The following is a 7,740-nucleotide window of genomic DNA, read 5'->3' on the forward strand; positions in this document are numbered from 1 at the left end:
TCGTACGGGTAGCAAGCCTATAAGAGAGATTATTTACAAACTAGTAAATAAATCATGAAACCCTATAAGGAAACCTCCTTTTTGTATAAAAGATCTTATAGTGCTTTACTTTTTTTATTGTTAAGGGAGGCAAAGATGGTAATCCACCAAACATGGCAACTATCTTCTTTGAGACTCGTAAAAAGGGAAATGAGCTTGTCGAACCCGAAACCAATGAAAAATATGTATGTTTATCGATAAAATTTTCATTTAACATTTTCTCTCTGGATTGATTCATTGAAAATATTTTAAACATTCTTGTATTTTATAGGCTGAAATTCAAGTGCTTGTACAATTTGAACCGTCTCTTACTAATGTTGAGGTAGTGGAAAGGTGCTTTGAACCTCAATGCAAAAGTCATGCGGTTGGATTTGGTGGTAGGATAACCACTAAGAAGTTGAAAGGTGGTAGTACTTCTAAGGTTGTGTTGTTGGAAGAACTGAAAACAACTCGAACAGAAAAGGAATCACTACAAAAGCGTATTGATATTCTAGAGAGTAAATACGATCGCCTTGAAAGTATAGTGGTTCGTCAACATCCATCACCTCCATCACCTCTACCAGGTTAGCAAACTTTTCATTAGCTATTCCTATGATGTGTATTTTTCAATGAATTTAGTGATGTCATTAACAAATGCTCATCTTTGATAAGGACTTTGCTAATGCAGTGGTCTATCTTTCTATGATAAGTTTATTTTAGAGGGTAGACAGTCTTTAGTTGTACTACTTTCCATGATGAACGAGACTACATGCTTATAGAATTATGCATATCTTTGTTTTAATCAGGATGTATTCCTTTGTTCTAAACTGAGTTCCTTTCCTGCATGTTCACCTTAGTATTTGTGTTGCGTGTTTAATCCTTAAAAGTGTTATAGTTTTAGAATAATTATCTCTAAACTTGTTGAACTTTCTTTTTTTTTGAAAAATTACTTAATTTTTATTCTTGTCCAGCTTCAACTTCAGCTTCTCTTCAAAAGTTTCACAGCTTTACAGTATCTCTCTTCTGTTTATAATAAATCATGTACAGAAAATATTCGATTATACGTGCTGTCGTTCCCAGTCAATTAGGGAATCAGGGAAATTTTACTCCCTGTACAAAACTAACAAGAATATAAAACTAAAGTTTGATGTTCATCACTGGTAGTCTCTGTATATTGGTTGTGGATTCCATTTGAGATGCAAGTTCAGTTTCCCTAGGTCATTACCTGATACCACGGAAACAGAAAGTACCCCTCGTACTATTACCTCTCTTCTATTGTTGATTTCACTTCCGTTTGGACTAACTTCTTTTCTGCCGAGTTTTTAAGAACTCTCTCTAATGAAGTCATTGACTCATTTGAGAAAAAAGCTTACTTTAGCCCATTGTTCATGCCATTCGGGCAGTACAATAGCTCCAAGTGCACCTGGACCCTATTTTTCTTATCTCTCTGAATTTCCAAATCTTTCACCAACTTCAACCAGATATCCTTCACTTTACCAGGCTCAAGCTCATTCAAACAGATATGGGCACATCCAATTAGTTCAGCTGACTGAAGCCCTTCATCGTCATAGATTTTTACCACCAAGTGTTGTGTCAATGGATCTTCGACTACGAACTGAAAATGCTCATATTCCAAATTGGGTTCAAATCATTGTTAGCTCTTCTTCATTCTGTCTCGTAGAGGGCCTACATATAATACAACAAAAGGATTAGATTTTCCAATGATATCTTTATTTGTTAATTCCTGCATATAATACAGCAAAAGGATTAGATTTTCCAATGATATCTTTATTTGTTAATTCCTTTTCTTGAACAAGTTTCACCTACAATACTCCGGTAGGCTTCAGTTCAAGGTCACTATAATCCCCAAGTAAAATGGGAATAACTTTTCGTATTGGCCACATGATAGAGTCTTCAACAGCGTTCCGGATGGTTCTCTCAATTGCATCAGAAAGGCCAGGAATTGCTGTCATGTCACCACCAATTACTTAAGCGTAAAATCCAGCTTTTTCTTCTGCCTTTGAGAATAGCATACAACTCTTAAGCAAGGAAACTCATCAACAAGTGGCCTGAAGATGAGCCTGAAAATACCAGTAAACCCAATGTTTTCACCTGCACTGGTAATGCTACACCTACATAAGTCTTGATATTGAGTATTATGCTTGGATTCCCATCCCATTGCATCTCTAATTCCACAAATATACCCTCACTTCCATCTTCAATAATAGAAATCCCTGTGAATTGTGGAGCAACTGTACCAAGAATGAACTTTGAAAAAAATCACAGGCCTATATTGTTCCAAAATTGGCTCCACACTTTGACTTTACTAGTTCTGATGCTGATGAGAATTATGCAGTGCCAACTTTTGGGCTCTTTGGTGATTAAATGATTGATTTATACTTTAAAAGTTATAAGTTATAGCTATCCGGCATTCTGTTACGAAATGACCTCAAATTGTTTTTTTTTAACAGATGAAGAATGTGATGAAGATTAAAGAACGTGTTCTTGAAGAATTGTGGTGCCAGCTGAAAAAAAAAATTATATTTTTATTGTTGGTGCAGATCTAGAGACATTTTAACCTGTGCAGCTATTTCATTTTCTCTAATTTTTAGGATTCAATAGATGTCGAACATCTATGTTATTTAGATCTTATGTTGAACATCTATTGTTTTTTAGATACTGTTGAACACACATTTATATGCTAATTTTTCCAGTATATTTTCGTTCATGGACAAAAACAATTATGTAAATTTTATATTTAAATTTTTATGGCTTGTGAAAAATAAAAAAAAATGATATTAAGATCCGGAACTACTCGAGGAACATAAAAACTATATATAATTATTTGAAACTAAATTTGTAAAACAAACTTTGTCGTTAAATTTATTAAAAGCAACGAAAGGAATTTAAACTTGGTCGGTAAAAGTAATGTAATCAATGAAAGAATCTGACCACTAAAAGTACTTGTAATGACTGGAAATTGTGGTTTTACTTCAATGTTTTAACGACCAAATGACCATCAACGAAGGGAATTTGTGGTCGTTGTTAGTAAATGTAGCGACCGGATTTATCGTTGTCGCTAAGTGATATCTAACGACCGGCAATGCAATCCGGTCGGTAACCTTTAACGACGGAGCTTTTAACGACGGGTGACGACCAATTTTTGCCCGGTCGTTATAGACCTTTAACGGCTGGATATGGACTTTTAACTACCGAATTTCCTTTCATTAAAAGTCATTTTTCTTGTAGTGACCCCATATTAAACTTAACAACACACTCATAAGGCTCTAGTTTCACCTACTAGTTTTTTGAATCGTAACAGAGGAGGCTATGGTACATTTGACCATTCAGACATCGTTGAGAGTCACTTTTATGGCAGACCCCAACGGAGAAAGTGTTGATGTTGCACCGGACACTGATGTCCATCCCCAGATTGTGATCCCGAGCATTGAAACCGCGACAGATGGAGTGACTGAGATGCAGACTCCACCCAAGGCTTAGCTTGGCAGAATGACATTATTTCCTCCCTCTCTGTTGTTTTTTATTGATTATCTTTGTTTTAGTTGCATTTGAGGATAACTGTTTTTTCTTTTGTGGGTGGGGTGAGGTATTTCCATACCTACCTCTTGTGCTTACATCTTATTTGTGTACATTGGGTTTTGTGATCTATATATGTGTTTTGATTTTTATGTTGTGGATGTTTGAGCTTGTGGCTCCTTGTTTTTTCCTGAAGTATGGTTTGTTTGAATAGCCAACTTAGTCCAAATATTTTAAAAAATGTGTGCCACCTCTATTATGTGTGATTGTGGTTGTTCTTGTGCGAATTTGAGTATCGGTTATGATCAATACCAATCACTTGAATAGTGCTCTTAATTTAACAAAATAAATGTGCAGCTACGACGAGGCCAAATGAAGTTTCATAGACAATATGGGAACTTTTACAATATCATTGTGACTAGTCGGTTATCGAATGAGTCTCTTGTGATAAACATTTCACACTAGCTAGAAAGTGTGGAGTCTTGTTTGATATCGGTGCCAATGCCTTGTGTCATGAGATTACCTTGAACATGGTGTGTGATAACACCTAGAATTTTCCCCGTTGGTTCGGTTGACTAAGTGATGCAAGCACTTGAAATGAACTTAGGCAACAATTTTGAAGAGTGAAACAATTTGACAATATACCTCTTTAGTGGCCAACCTTCTGAGATGTATGAACCTTGCTTGAATCGTATCGAGACTAATCCTTTTCTTGAAAGAAACTTGAACAATTGTGACCCCTCTTTATCTATTCACCCATAACTTTCCTGAAGTATGGTTTGTTTGAATAGCCAACTTAGTCCAAAAGCCTAAGTTGGGGTGTGGTGAAAAGAGAAGGAAATTCAAGAAGTGTGAGAAACTCCCCCTTTGAGAAATGGTTTTGAAAAAGATGGAACCCCTCCATGTAAAAAAAAGAAGAGAAAAGAATAAAGAAAAAAAATAATGAAAAAGTTGTGAAATAAAGTAGTGGAAGTTGTAAAACAAATGGGGTATCCGGTAATTCATTTGAAATTGAATAATGGGGTGATTATGAGCATTATCAAAATGGTAAAGAAAAGGAAGAAAGTGATGTTCAGACTACACTTCAGGAAGGTAACAGCCATTGAGCCTAAATGATCATACATTTACACTCAGCCTGTTATAAGCCTTGAAAAGACCTTTGTGATCTTGAGTTAGCTTAAATAAATGTTGATTGGAAAATAAGGGGAACCTAAGGGTGAAGTCATGCATGTCATGTTCATCTTTGTGAGTGTGAGAGTCGTATGTGATTCCAGAACTATAAATTGTTGAAGAACTTTGTGTGAATAGGGAATCATCTTTGTTGTGAGAGGATTTAAGTACCTTTGTTGAGCTTGAACTTACATTTCAAGCAAGTATTGTGAACTTGAACATTTTTGATAATTGTGAGTCACAATTTGAACCTTTGAGTGCACAATTGATCATTGCATGAGTAAGTTGAGCCTTGTTGTGTGCATTCATGTTGAGTCTTATGCAGCACTATTTGAGACATCCTCTTTGAACTACTAATCTTGAGTTTTACTTGAGGACAGGCAAAAGTTTAAGTTAGGGGTGTTGATGAGTCCGAGATTTGGAGTCATTTGGGGATTTGTTAATATAGATTTAGTGTCCTCAAATGCTTAATTTGTGCCATAAATTGATGTTTAAGCCTTGATTTTCAGGTATATGGATTGAGGAACAAAGCAAGGACACTAACAGGTAAAAAGGAACAAAACAAACTGAAAAAATGAAGAGAGGCAAGCCTGGTGATTGCCAAGAGCACTTGGCGAATCACCGAGTGGCTAGCTTGTGCGCCTAAAGTTCCAATCTACCAGCCTTGAGGGAAGAAACTAAGTCATCGACAAAAAGGGGCATTCGGTGAATTGCCGAGAAGTTCCACGATGCAATGAGAGATAGCCCAAACTTACAGAACTTGAGGATGCTGAGTTCCAGCGCAAAAAGGCGATGGAAGAGATGAATGGGCGATTCACCGAGATGTTCGGTGAACCCTAATTACTTCGCCAAATGGCCCTTCGTGGATTTTTTTGGCGACTATAAACTAGATTTTGAACAATTATTTGAGAATTCTGAAAAAATTCTGACTTATGTTGCTTAAAGCTAATTTAGTTTAGAACACTTTTCTCGGTAGTTTTTCAATGTTTTGAAGAATTTTAGAGATTCAATTTGGAGATTTTGGATGTGAGTTTCGATTATTCAACAAATAGAAGCATTATAAAGACTAAATTACTTGTACCCAGTTGACGGCTAATCGATTTGGTAATCATTTTTACTGTTTTATGATGTTTGGCTAAAACCCCATTTCTTGGAATGTGATCATGTGATTATGGGTTGAATTAGTTTATGGGTATTGTTAATTACTAGCTTAAATATTATTTTAAAGTGAGTTTAATAATTAATTGTGGTTTAATTTATAAATTATAATTGCAAATGCAGTTCTAAATTTGTGTTCTTGGCTTGCTCGAGAGAAAGGTTTTATAACTAAGATTATTGATAAATGATTTGTAGGTATTGGATTGAGCTGGGTTCAGCTCGAGAGAGTGAATCCTAAACCAAATCATACCCATCTTGCTCAAGAGAGTGGATGAATTAAAGTGTGGGCTATTTTTCATTGTGATGCTTGTTGATGTTCGAAAGAAATCACCTAATTCGGGATAGTTGTTCGAGAGAAATCTATCTCCCTTATAGTCTAGCCTACTCATTGATTTTTAGTTGTTTACTAGTAACTTCAATTACCCATATATCGAAATTCACCTATAATCAATCACACCATGTGTATTCCTGTCCTTATTGTTATTTCAAAGTGTTTATGACTGCTTGTAGTTGATAACTGTAAACCAAAACCCCCATGTGACATTCGTGTCACCCTTTTAATTTGATTCATGCGTTTTCAATAATTTCTATTCATATGGCTGATTTGACCACGCTTGCACTTCCTAATTTATTTTGAACATGTACTGCTCCCTCTAGGATTCGATCCTTACTCAATTGTTAGGTTTTATACCGACTAACAATCGTTAGCACCTAGAATTGAATGAGGTGTGCTTGAAATGTTAAATCAATGACTCGATGATTGTCCACTGTAACGAGGTGGATGACTCGATGATTGTCCAACTGTAACGAGATGGATGACTCAATGATTGTCCACTGTAACGAGGTGGATGGCTAGATGATTGTCCACTGTAACGAAGTAAATGACTCGACGATTATCCAACTGTAACAAGGTGGGCGGCTCGATGATTGTCCACTGTAACGAGGTGGATGACTTGATGATTTACCAGTGTAACGAGGTGGATGGCTCGATGATTGTCCATTGTAAGGTGGTGGATAACTCGATGATTTTACACTGTAACGAAGTGGATGGCTCAATGATTGTCCACTGTAACGAGGTGTATGAGTCAATGATTGTCCACTGTAACGAGGTGGATGGATCGATGATTGTCCACTGTAACGAGGTGGATGACTCAATGATTTAGCACTGTAATGAGATGGATGGCTCGATGATTGTCCAATTGTAACGAGGTGGATGGCTTGATGATTGTCCATTATAACGAGTTGGATGAATCGATGATTGTCCACTGTAATAAGGTGGATGGCTCGATAATTTCCCACTATAACGAGGTGTATGACTCGATAATTGTCTACTGTAACAAGGTAGATGGATCAATGATTGTCCACTGTAATGAGGTGGATGACTCAATGATTCTCCATTGTAACGTGGTGGATGGCTCAATGATTGTCCATAGTAATGAGGTGGATGACTTGATGATTTTCCATTGTAACGAGGTGGATGGCTTAGTGATTGTCCACTGTGGCGAGGTGGATGGCTCGTGTGTCTTGAAAATGTCATCATCTTGATAGTTTTATATGTCCCTGTGTTCGGAAAGGAATGAATAGTAGACACAATGTCGTTTTTGCTAGAAACTTGATCAAGGAACTTTAAGGAAAGATTCACAAGAGAATGTGTACAAAGTGTCTGATCACTTTGACACAAGTGAGAAATCATCATTTGCTCTTGAACATTTTTTGTTCATTGTAACTCATGTCTTGTTGGGGATTTGTACAAGGAGCTGCTAGCTCGGCATGACAATGCTGAAGATTTGCAAGTTAACTTTGAACTTCAAGCGATAATGGATCATTTGAAGTTGACTATCAAGCTTGTGACAGTAT

General features: G+C 36.5%; 1 pseudogene; it reads right to left on the reverse strand.

Moving 5' to 3' along the window:
• Window positions 1-1,172: 1,172 nt before the first annotated feature.
• On the reverse strand, window positions 1,173-7,420 carry LOC102584931 (synaptotagmin-5-like; annotated as a pseudogene).
• Between the last annotated feature and the right edge of the window lie 320 nt (window positions 7,421-7,740).

This window comes from Solanum tuberosum, unplaced genomic scaffold (genome assembly GCF_000226075.1).
Source record: "Solanum tuberosum cultivar DM 1-3 516 R44 unplaced genomic scaffold, SolTub_3.0 scf00091, whole genome shotgun sequence".
Classification (NCBI taxonomy): domain Eukaryota; kingdom Viridiplantae; phylum Streptophyta; class Magnoliopsida; order Solanales; family Solanaceae; genus Solanum; species Solanum tuberosum.